Here is a 12293-nt window from a genome sequence, read left to right as displayed (position 1 = left end):
ATGGTCTCAATGACTCCCCTCTCCAGGGTGGTGGCTAGTCCTATTTATAGAGGCCCCGGTCCTCTTCCCAAATATCCGGCAGGAAGGGATCCCACAACGGCCAATTTTGAAGGGAGACAACTAGTACAAGTTATCCTGAGAAAAGGTGGTCTTCGCCTGCCAAAGGCTCTGGTGGTGACGCCGTCGTGGGCTCCGTGGTGACCTCCATCCTGCCGTCCTGCTGGTCTTGGTCTCGTTGCACCGATAGGGAAACCTTTGCCTGATGCCTCGGGACTCCTCGCCTGCGCCTGCCCCTTTAGCACCAAAGAGGCAACTGGTACTCTGCGCCCGCTGGTGCCCGCCTGGCCTTGATCGTCATGTCTCACATCACGCGCACCTCGCGAGGTGCCCCCTTGCATAGATATCTCCGCTCCTCGGGAGCCAGCCCAGCGAGGCTGCCCCTGAGGAGGTCTTGGCGTTGTCCGCCTCGCGAGGCTTGGCCCCTCGCGAGGGTCTTGAGTGGTCGCTGATGAAGATGGGCCGTACCAGGCCACTGGGTGAGCCACGCTCTGGGCCGCAGGTAGGCAAGTTTGGGTACCCCCGTTCCCAGGACGCCAACAGGCACTCGCTTTTCCTTTTTCAATAAGAGAGGGAAAAACCATCCATGCTTCACTGTAACTTAATCAGTGCTATTTACACTAGAGCATGCAGTTAGAAACACAAATGAAGTTGTCATAGAAGTCAAAAACAATTTAGTGCAATAATGCACTTTCAATCTCCCCCTTTTTGACATAGATGACAACAATGCTTGAGAGGGTAAACACCTAAAGTATATACAATATAAAGCAGTTTCAATGAAAGGAAGGTACTCCCCCACAACCCATTGTAAAACCCCAAAAATTTAATCAAAATTTACTAAGTAAAGTTAGGTCAGAAATAAATTTTTTGAGCTATATGAGCTCAGTTATTAATTTCAGAGCTTTTCTATTTTCTGTTTTACAAAATTCTTCCCTCCATAGAAGATTATTTTTGTGAAATGTTGTGGTCCTTGGTTGTTTTGTAAATCATTTGATTTATATCATAAATAACAGTAGGAAACATTTTCATAATAAAATTTGCCACAAACAATTCTTTTACTAGCATTTTCAATGCTTAAAATGCTTCTGTTGCACTACAAGTATTTTAAATATTTGTTTTAAAATCCCACAAAAATTATGGGAGGTCAGGTGATGCCTATAAATCACTTTTGTGCAAAAACCTAGCTATGTCTCTTGAAAAGTTTGAGTGAAACATCCTCTTTTCAAATTCTGTCCCATTCTTGAGTTATAACTTCAACCCTCTTTTTCCTAGCTCCAATGATTCTGAAACTCTTCCATCTTATAGTCCTTCCAACCAAAACCTTAAATCCAGGAGATCAGCTCCATTGGAATCTTTTTAGTCCACCAAACATGCCTCTAAAGTTTCTGTCCAGAACTGAATTCTGGTAAAACTTGCACTAGCACGTTTCTCATCTTGCCAAACTAACTTCACCACCAGCTCTATCATCTAAAGAGACCCCACCCTGCCAAGTTTCAAATCCATCAGAGTCCTCTAGCTTGCCCTAGCATTCTGTCGAACACTTCATGTGCATGACAGAAATCTGCAAGTTCATAAACTTGCATTGGGCATCTGCTCATCTAACCAAACCACCATGTCAAATAGCTCTAGTATACCCCAAATCAACTCTCTGGAAAGTGGCAATGGCATCAGAGGCTCTTAGACCACTGAAGAATTTTCTCGAGCAGGCTACGTGCACATCCGGAGCGTGTCCAGAGCGCGCGTTTGGCATGCGTCGGCACCGAGCTGCTACCACCGCGCTGCTGCCTCCCCCTCTCATCCTGATCCTCCTCTGGATTGGCTCGACCACCTGGAACCTCCCCAACACCCTCGCTTGGCCCCTAGCGCCGCCCACCGCCGTCCACGACGACCAAGACCACCGCCCGACGAGTCCCGCATGGCTACGTCTCTGCCCGACCCCCGTGGCGCATCCCGAGCAGCCCAGCTCCTCCCAGGAGTAACTGCGGGCGGCCACCGTCCTCACTGGCCACTCTGCCCACCTCAACGGCCTCACCTGCCGCCGTAATGATCGCCTCCGCCATGCTTATCCTCGGGACACCACGGAGCCGACCCCCTCGCACTATAAAAGCTTACCCCGAGACCTCTCAGTCCATCACCACCTCTCTCCCTCCCTCACTAACCCACCCATTGCGGTAGAACGACCGGAGTGGGTCGTCTTCCCCAACTCCGGCAACCACGGCCGCCGCCTCTGTCTCGTTCATGCCGACGCCATTAGGGCCTCCCCCTCTCCACTCTCTTCACCAACAGCACCCTGGAGCACTCACGAATCCAACCCACCTCTCGATTCTGCTCAGGAGCCGCCGTAGGCGAAAGCTCAATCCCACCCGACGCCACCGTCCGCCGAAGAGCTCGCTGCCGGTGACTTCGTCCACTCCGGCGACCAAGGAGGGTACCCACGGGTTCGCCTCGATCTCCTGAGCTCGAAGGTGGTCTCGGTTTTCCGAACGGTGCCACCGTTCACCGGCGCCGATCACCGGAGCTCCGCCTCTGTTCGGTCGGAGGAGACGGCGCGCGCGTGGACTGGTCAAACATGACCGGTGGGCCGGGCGGGCCCACCGTGAGTGACTCAGCGCCGCGCCAGCTCGTCTTAAGTGGAGACGAGTTCTGTTCAACTTGCCTTCCTGCGTGGAAAGCGTATTCCTGGGAGTACGCCTTCGGCGTCGCAGCCCTCCCACGCAGCCAAACAACTGGGCTTGGCCCAGTAGCGCCAGGTGGCTATACCGCGCCTAGGGCGCGTCTCTACTCAACCAATCACAGTAATATCGGTTTCCCTTTTTCTTGTCCACCAGATTTCAAATAATTCCACAACATCCATTTCACATCCAAATTTGATGATTCAAATTTGTGCCTACTCCTAAAATCATGCTCTATATATCCAGATAGGGTGAACATTTTTCCTAAGCCTGGTTTTTGCTGGATCTACTAAATAGTCCATTTCCTTGATTATTCCAGCTTAGTAAATCCATAGGAAAATCATATGAACTCCAAATGACTTGATTCTTTTTCTGTTATCTCTCAAATTTCATCTAGTTTATTTTAGTATTTATTTCAAAATTTCCAACAAACTTTTATGTACTGTTTTGGATTATGTGGTAATTAAAATATTTTGAAAATAGGAAATGGAGGGGAGATATAATTTTCAAAGTTTTGGAATGCACCCAACACTTCTGCATGCTCAAGGCAAGCATTTTGAACACATGATATGGTGACTGCGTAATTATTTGTGGCATGTGAATTTGAATTATGAATATGTTGAATTCCTATAGAGTTTGCATATTGCTTGGTCATACATGCATGATCCCCTTGATGGTATTTTATTTTCACTTAAACATGAAGTATAAGTGAGTACAGTTACTTTCATGTGCCATATGTGCCTGTGTTGGTCCAGGCTAATTTGCAGGAAGAATCAGTCATGAGAAAAGTGACCGTGAGACTGAAATCTCCTTGTGACGAGAATGATCAGTGAGGGTATGTTGTGTTGAGACATACCAGGTGGTGACCCTGTTGGGTACTGCCAAGGATTTATATTGTGCTAACCACTGCAGGCAAACTTAAACCTCCTGAGTTGACCATAGATCGAGTCTTGTTCCGGTAACCCCCATACTGGTTTCGTGCTACCACTTGTCCCGGCCACAGGCTGGGTACGTTCAGTAAGTTGTTAACCCCTTTCCCTGCACACACCGTACAGAGAGGTCACGATGAGGGTTTCCAGGTACCGGCTGCAATGCCAGTCATCGGGCCAGGGGGCATGGGTGTATCCGGCTGGGCCGAGAGGGGGGCACCCCTTGTAATCCGCGCGTGTTAATAGTGATCCCATGCTACTCGAGACGATGGTCTCCCCGCCTTAGAGTTTCTCTTGAACGATGCTTTGGGTGATTCCTGGCATCCGGAAAGTTAATCTGGTGTGTGCTGGTCAGGTGTGTTTTCAACCCAAAGGCCGTAACGGGAATTAGTCAGCGGCTTGGTGTTGGCTAAAGAAATCCTTTACTTGTGGGTAAAGAGTACACCCTCTGCAGAGTTATATCTATTCGAATAGCCGTGTCCATGGTTAAGGACTACAGTCTGGGTTGGTCAAGTGTCGGTCTTACTGTCAGTCTCCGGAGGAAATAATTAAATTGATCATGGTTCCGTTCTGCAGGGTAATGATTGTCACTACTGGTGCTATTATGAATATTATTGTTGATATGAATATTGTTGTGGACTAACCTTTTCCTCTTATGTTTAACCTTGAGTATCTCTTGGGATGGCTAGACTACCCGGGATACTCAAGTTTATTTTTTTATTTCTGAGTATCACTTGGGATGGCTAGTCCACCTGGATACTCATGTTATTATTTTTCTTATAAGCCCTTTATGAGGCATCGCTCAGACACCCGACTGTGGCATTCATTTTCAAGACCTTACGAGGTGTCGCTTTTAGACACCCGTTTGGCATTTCTTTTCAAGACCTCTCGTGGCGTCACTTGAGTTCTCGGGCGGTCTTGTCTCGCCCAATTCTCTTTTAGATACCCGTTTGTCATTTCTCTTGGAATTTCTTGGGCGGTCCAACGCCCAACGTTCCATTTCATTTCTTTGATTTACTAATAACATGACTTATTTTCTGTATGAATAATTGTCATGCCATGCTTTAATACTCAGTCAGCACATGCATGCAATTTAATTCATCATGAGCATATGCATCCGGTATATCTTTTGTTCTTGATGTTTGCGAGTACATTCAAACGTACTCATTGGCTTGTCCCTGGCTATTGTCTTGGCCAGATCATGACTCAGAGAGGAGCATTACAGAGACTCCCCCGCAACCTAGGATTTGGAGATAGCAGCCACGTGAGATATGAGTTATCCAGGTCAGCTGTTCCCGTGGGAATGGAGTCCCATCAACATTGGAGATCCACGAGTCGCTTCCGTCATCCACCACTAGAGATCCTTGTTATATTCATTGGACCTTTGTGGTCTTGTATCCAATCTCTTGTAATTGCTTGGAATTCTATATCAAGGAAATGTCCACCAGCAACAGTAATCCTGGGGCTGGTGATGACACAAGGGTCGTTTACTGGGATTTATGTCCCGGAAATCCAGCCCCGACAACCTTGGTATCAGAGCCAAGCTGACCACCAGCTAATCCTATCTTAGTCTGGTCACTATCCCTAGGTTTCCACACCGTCCATATCCTTTCTTATCCACCGTCAAGCTCATCCTATCCGATAGCCTGCACGGTGGCGAGCCGACATCTTTTTGACAGTCGGTGCCCAACCTATCGTCCTTGGCCATAGGCCGTGCGCCCGTAGCCGACACCTGAGTTATCCCATCCGCAAGCGTGCGATGGAAGACTCCGCTGGCTTATAAAGGAAGCCTTGCCCGAACTCGGCACATCACAACTCTCACTCGCACCCTGATTTTAAAACCACCAAGATGCCTGGTCCCATCGTCCGCAACGAGACCACCGCATCCGAGCTTGGAGATTTCGTAGCGATCCTCGCCAATCTCACTCGTCGATTTTGGCATAGACGAACCCCCAGAATATGTTGTGTACCAGGAACACACAAGTGATGCCATCCATCACTTCTGGGCCACAGTGCACATCTACGGGAGGGGCACCACATCAGAGCGTCCCTACCGGTTCACCGGGAGGACAACCTCTGACGAGCACCAAGCCATCCAACTTGCAGCCCGAGAGGTTCATCTTCGGCATTTGTCGCCAAGGGTTAACACTCGCCCTTTCTTCTACTACCCTAGTCGTGAAGGCTATGGTAGCCCGACCCAGGTCGCCAACGGAGACCATGGGTCGGATCCTGCTCTAGTGCATTTGGTGCGCTACCTGAGAGCGCAAGAGGCACTATTCGATCAGGTCACTAATGATCTGACTGCGACTCGCAGGACACTTGCTCTCCTGACACCGGTAAGAAGTGAAGCTACAACCGACACTGACACCCCGGTAATGCTGCTTGGGAGGCCAGTTGAGCCCCAAGGTCTGCTCCTGTCATCTATCCAGGCAATACCTTCGCCTCCCCAGGAGAACTCCGTCGTCTCTTGGAGGCCTACTCCAATGGAATTGTGACCACGAGACCCCACGAGGGGCATCATCGCTATCCCAGCACTACAACTCCACATCCCACCCCGAACAACTCCGACACTGAAGCTCATGGAGAAGCCTCAACATCTACAAGACACGCCCGACTAGATGTCAACGAGGTGGACTGAGTCCACCAGGAGTGTTATCAAATCCTAGTAGTCCTGTTGTCTTGTATTTTCAAGGTAGCAATCGCATGGCGTAGCGAGCTTGTAAAACTACCTGTGTGCCATTGTTGTAATGGTACTATGTGTGATATAGCATAAATGGTTGGCATGTGGCGACAGAGTAAATGCTAGACATAACTGCCGACACACATAGTAATACGTCACACTCCTTTTGAGAAGTGGTGTCCGAGAATTTGACTTGGACAACCCTATGTCGGAGCCGATGCACAAGTCGTACCAGCGCCGCATCGTGTTTCCTGACCCAGGCACCTTATAAGGGGTCGTATCCATGCACCACACCAGCCACCACCACACTTGAGCACCACTCTTCTCCATTCATCCTTCCATGTCTCACCCCGGAGCCTACCTACGAACTCCAGATGCAAGCCCTGGTAGTTTTGTTAAGGTTTTGTGGGATCTGACCCGCAATACCCTTGGTTCCAGCCACCCACCCCAGTATGAGTTGTTCAAAATGAGGATCACCCCTGATTCCTCGAAATACTGGGCAGTTGTGCACATCCCACGAGAGGATTTAAATCAAGGCCCTCCATATGTTGTCTTCGTCGGGAGATCCATGCCAACCTCAGGCATGGCTATTGAGGCTGTTGCTTATGAAGCAGTTACCCGTCTTTGATTCACTGTACCTCGCTGCCTGTGAAAGGAAATACTACTATTTCCCGAGCCGTGCAGCTTCTGGAGCAGAAGCCACGTTCCGTTGTGAACGTATAGAAAGGGACCCAGCTCTGGCCAACCTCATTCAGTATGTGATGGCCCAGGAGCATCTAACCCAGCAACTAATGGATTACCTCCATTATCTTACTGTCCTCAATCCCCACATCGCCATAGGTGGACCACCATGGCCAACTCCGGAAGGGCGTGTTCTTCGTTTACATCCTTCACTTCCCCGGGAAGAAGAAGAATGTGCCACAGCACCGGGAACCCTTCCACAAGAGCCTGTAGATCTCACCTTCGAACCGTAGATGGTCATTGTTGTTGCACCTAGCACTAGTTTACGTGTTGCAACCGTTGTATTGTAATTTAGGGCATATGTCGTAAGTGCATTACCATGATTACATTCTGCATATGATCATTGTTGTGATTTGCATTCAGTTCTTCTGCCCTAAACAAATCTCGAGGACGAGATTTTTCTTAAGAGGGGTAGAGTTTGTAACACCCCAAAAATTTAATCAAATTTTATTAAGTAAAGTTTGGTCAGAAATAATTTTTTTGAGCTATATGAGCTCAGTTATTAATTTCAGAGCTTTTCTATTTTCTGTTTTACAAAATTCTTCCCTCCACAGAAGATTATTTTTGTGAAATGTTGTGGTCCTTGGTTGTTTTTTAAATCATTTGATTTATATCATAAATAACAGTAGGAAACATTTTCATAGTAAAATTTGCCACAAACAATTCTTTTACTAGCATTTTCAATGCTTAAAATGCTTCTGTTGCACTACAAGTATTCTAAATATTTGTTTTAAAATCCCAAAAAAATTATGGGAAGTCAGGTGATGCCTATAAATCACTTTTGTGCAAAAACCTAGCTATGTCTCTTGAAAAGTTTGAGTGAAACATCCTCTTTTCAAATTCTGTCCCATTCTTGAGTTATAACTGCAACCCTCTTTTTCCTAGCTCCAATGATTCTGAAACTCTTCCATCTTGTAGTCGTCCCAACCAAAACCTTAAATCCAGGAGATCAGCTCCATTGGAATCTTTTTAGTCCACCAAACATGCCTCTAAAGTTTCTGTCCAGAACTGAATTCTGGTAAAACTTGCACCAGCACGTTTCTCATCTTGACAAACTAAATTCACCACCAGCTCTATCATCTAAAGAGACCCCACCCTGCCAAGTTTCAAATCCATCAGAGTCCTCTAGCTTGCCCTAGCATTCTGTCGAACACTTCATGTGCATGACAGAAATCTGTAAGTTCATAAACTTGCATTGGGCATCTGCTCATCTGACCAAACCACCATGTCAAATAGCTATAGTATACTCCAAATCAACTCTATGGAAAGTGGAACTGGCATCAGAGGCTCCTAGACCTCTGAAGCATTTTCTCGAGCAGGCTACGTGCACATCCGGAGCATGTCCAGAGCGCGCGTTTGGCATGCTTCGGCACCGAGCTGCTGCCTCCCCCTCTCATCCTGATCCTCCTCTGGATCGGCTCGACCACCTGGAACCTCGCCGACACCCTCGCTTGGCCCCTAGCGCCGTCCACCGCCGTCCACGACGACCAAGACCGCCGCCCGACGAGTCCCGCACGGCCACGTCTCTGCCCGACCCGCGTGGCGCGTCCCGAGCAGCCCACCTCCTCCCAGGAGTAACTGCGGGCGGCCACCGTCCTCACCGGCCACTCTTCCGACCTCAACGGCCTCACCTGGCGCCGTAATGATCGCCGCCGCCGTGCTTATCCTCGGGACACCACGGAGCCGACCCCCTCGCACTATAAAAGCTTACCCTGAGACCTCGCAGTACATCACCAACTCTCTCCCTCCCTCACTAACCCACCCATAGCGGTAGAACGATCGGAGCGGGTCATCTTCCCCAACTCCGGCAACCACGGCCGCCGCCTCTTTCTCGTTCATGTCGACGCCATTAGGGCCTCCCCCTCTCCACTCTCTTCACCAACAGCACCCTGGAGCACCCACGAATCCAACCCACCTCTCGATTCTGCTCAGGAGCCGCCGTAGGCGAAAGCTCAATCCCACCCGACGCCACCGTCCACCGAAGAGCTCGCCGCCGGTGACTCCGTCCACTCCGACGACCAAGGAGGGTACCCACGGGTTCGCCTCGACCTCCTGAGCTCGAAGGTGGCCTCGGTTTTCCGAACGGTGCCACCGTTCACCGGCACCGATCGCCGGAGCTCCGCCTCTGTTCGGTCGGAGGAGACGGCGCGCGCGTGGACTGGTCAAACCTGACCGGTGGGCCGGGCGGGCCCACCGTCAGTGACTCAGCGCCGTGCCAACTCGTCTTAAGTGGAGACGAGTTCCGTTGAAGTTGCCTTCCTGCGTGGAAAGTGTATTTCTTGGACTACGCTTTCGGCGTCGCAGCCCTCCCACGCAGCCAAACAACTGGGCTTGGCCCAGTAGCGCCAGGCGGCTATACCGCGGCCAGGGCGCGTCTCTACTCAGCCAATCACAGTAATATCGGTTTCCCTATTTCTTGTCCACCAGATTTCAAATAATTCCACAGCATCCATTTCACATCAAAATTTGATGATTCAAATTTGTGCCCACTCCTACAATCATGCTCTATATATCCAGATAGGGTGAACATTTTTCCTAAGCCTGGTTTTTGCTGGATCTAATAAACAATCTATTTCCTTGATTATTTCAGCTTAGTAAATCCATAGGAAAATTATATAAACTTTAAATGACTTGACTCTTTTTCTGTTATCTCTCAAATTTCATCTAGTTTATTTTAGTATTTATTTCACAAATTTCCAAACAACTTTTATGTACTGTTTTGGAAATGTGTGGTCATTAAAATATTTTGAAAATAGGAAATGGAGGGGAGATATAATTTTCAAAGTTTTGGAGTGCACACAACATTTCTGCATGCTCAAGGCAAGCATTTTGAACACATGATATGGTGACTGCATAATTATTTATGGCATGTGTATTTGAATTATGAACATGTTGAATTCCTATAGAGTTTGCATATTGTTGGTCATACATGCATGATCCCCTTGATGGTATTTTCTGTTCACTTAAACATGAAGTATAAGTGAGTACAGTTACTTTCACGTTCCATATGTGCCTGTGTTGGTCCAGGATAATTTGCAGGAAGAATCAGTCACGAGAAAAGTGACTGTGAGACTGAAATCTCGTTGTGACGAGAGTGATCATTGAGGGTATGTTGGGACATACCAGGTGGTTATCCTGTTGGGTACTGCCAAGGATTTATATTATGCGAACCACTGTAGGCAAACTTAAACCTCCTGAGTTGACCATAGATCGGGTCTTGTTCCGGTAACCCCCATACTGGTTTCGTGCTACCACTTGTCCCGGCCACAGGCTGGGTACGGTTCAGTAAGTTGTTAACCCCTTTCCCTGCACACACCGTACAGAGAGGTCACGATGAGGGTTTCCAGGTATCGGCTGCAATGCCAGTCATCGGGCCAGGGGGCATGGGTGTATCCGGCTGGGCCGAGAGGGGGGCACCCCTTGTAATCCGCGCGTGTTAATAGTGATCCCATGCTACTCGAGACGATGGTCTCCCCGCCTTAGAGTTTCTCTTGAACGATGCTTTGGGTGATTCCTGGCATCCGGAAAGTTAATCTGGTGTGTGCTGGTCAGGTGTGTTTTCAATCCAAAGGCCGTAACGGGAATTAGTCAGCGTCTCGGTGCTGGCTAAAGAAATCCTATACACGTGGGTAAAGAGTACACCCTCTGCAGAGTTATATCTATTCGAATAGCCGTGTCCATGGTTAAGGACTATAGTCTGGGTTGGTCAAGTGTCGGTCTTAGTGTCAGTCTCCGGAGGAAATAACTAAATTGATCATGGATCGTTCTGCAGGGTAATTATTGTCACTACTGGTGCCATTTTGAATATTATTGATGATATGAATATTGTTGTGGACTAACCTTTTCCTCTTATGTTTAACCTTGAGTATCTCTTGGGATGGCTAGACTACCCGGGATACTCAAGTTTATTTTTTTTATTTCTGAGTATCACTTGGGATGGCTAGTCCACCTGGATACTCATGTTATTATTTTTCTTATAAGCCCTTTATGAGGCGTCGCTCAGACACCCGACTGTGGCATTCATTTTCAAGACCTTACGAGGTGTCGCTTTTAGACACCCGTTTGGCATTTCTTTTCAAGACCTCTCGTGGCGCCGCTTGAGTTCTCGGGCGGTCTTGTCTTGCCCGATTCTCTTTTAGACACCTGTTTGGCATTTCTCTTAGAATTTCTTGGGCGGTCCAACGCCCAACGTTCCATTTCATTTCTTTGATTTACTAATAACATGACTTATTTTCTGTATGAATATTTGTCATGCCATGCTTTAATACTCAGTCAGCACATGCATGCAATTTAATTCATCATGAGCATATGTATCCGGTATATCTTTTGTTCTTGATGTTTGCGAGTACATTCAAACGTACTCACTGGCTTGTCCCTGGCTATTGTCTTGGCCAGATCATGACTCAGAGAGGAGCATTACGGAGACTCCCCCGCAACCTAGGATTCGGAGATAACAGCCACGTGAGATAGGAGTTATCCAGGTCAGCTGTTCCCGTGGGAATGGAGTCCCATCAACATTGGAGATCCACGAGTCGCTTCCGTCATCCACCACTAGAGATCCTTGTTATATTCATTGGACCTTTGTGGTCTTGTATCCAATCTCTTGTAATTGCTTGGAATTCTATATCAAGGAAATGTCCACCAGCAACAGTAATCCTGGGGCTGGTGATGACACAATGGTTGTTTACTGGGATTTATGTCCCGGAAATCCGGCCCCGACACCCATGTCTTATTTTAGGATTGCATTTGAATTAAATGACATGGTTAGAAGAAACTCCCCTTGTAACGGTGCATACCCACACAAGAATGATATATCGACATGGAACATTTTACTAACCTTGTTTTTCATAGTGATGAGACAAATATAGATATATCATTGCCTGATAGATGTCTCTCACAATATGAGAAAATAGAATACGCCATGTGACCCTTCTTGCCATAAAATGCTCACACAAAGATAGATAATTAACGAAACATAACCGGTTCAAAATAACAAGTTAAGATCCAAATAAGAGCAAATAGGAGCAAAGGTTCAATGGTTCACCAAGCAACATAAAATAGGCAGATAAACAAAGATAAACGATAAGCCATAAACCCTATCAAGCACCACAACATCTCCCTCTGTTGTCACCAAGATGGCAAAAAGGAAAGATGGAGGAATCCATAAACAACCCCTAGGAAAGAGATGCAGAGGGGTCGTCAGACGACTCTCCA

The 12293-nt window shown here is 47.8% G+C and overlaps 1 long non-coding RNA gene across 1 annotated transcript; it reads left to right on the top strand.

Moving 5' to 3' along the window:
• Nucleotides 1-8832: 8832 nt before the first annotated feature.
• On the top strand, nt 8833-11915 carry LOC123168088 (uncharacterized). Its single transcript, XR_006484206.1, has 2 exons — nt 8833-9473; nt 11475-11915. It is a non-coding gene; the product is annotated as an uncharacterized lncRNA (long non-coding RNA).
• Nucleotides 11916-12293: the final 378 nt, after the last annotated feature.

Source organism: Triticum aestivum, chromosome 7D (genome assembly GCF_018294505.1).
Source record: "Triticum aestivum cultivar Chinese Spring chromosome 7D, IWGSC CS RefSeq v2.1, whole genome shotgun sequence".
Lineage (NCBI taxonomy): Eukaryota > Viridiplantae > Streptophyta > Magnoliopsida > Poales > Poaceae > Triticum > Triticum aestivum.
The sequence above is the reverse complement of the archived record's forward strand: the minus strand, read 5'-3'. Positions and strand labels throughout refer to the sequence as shown.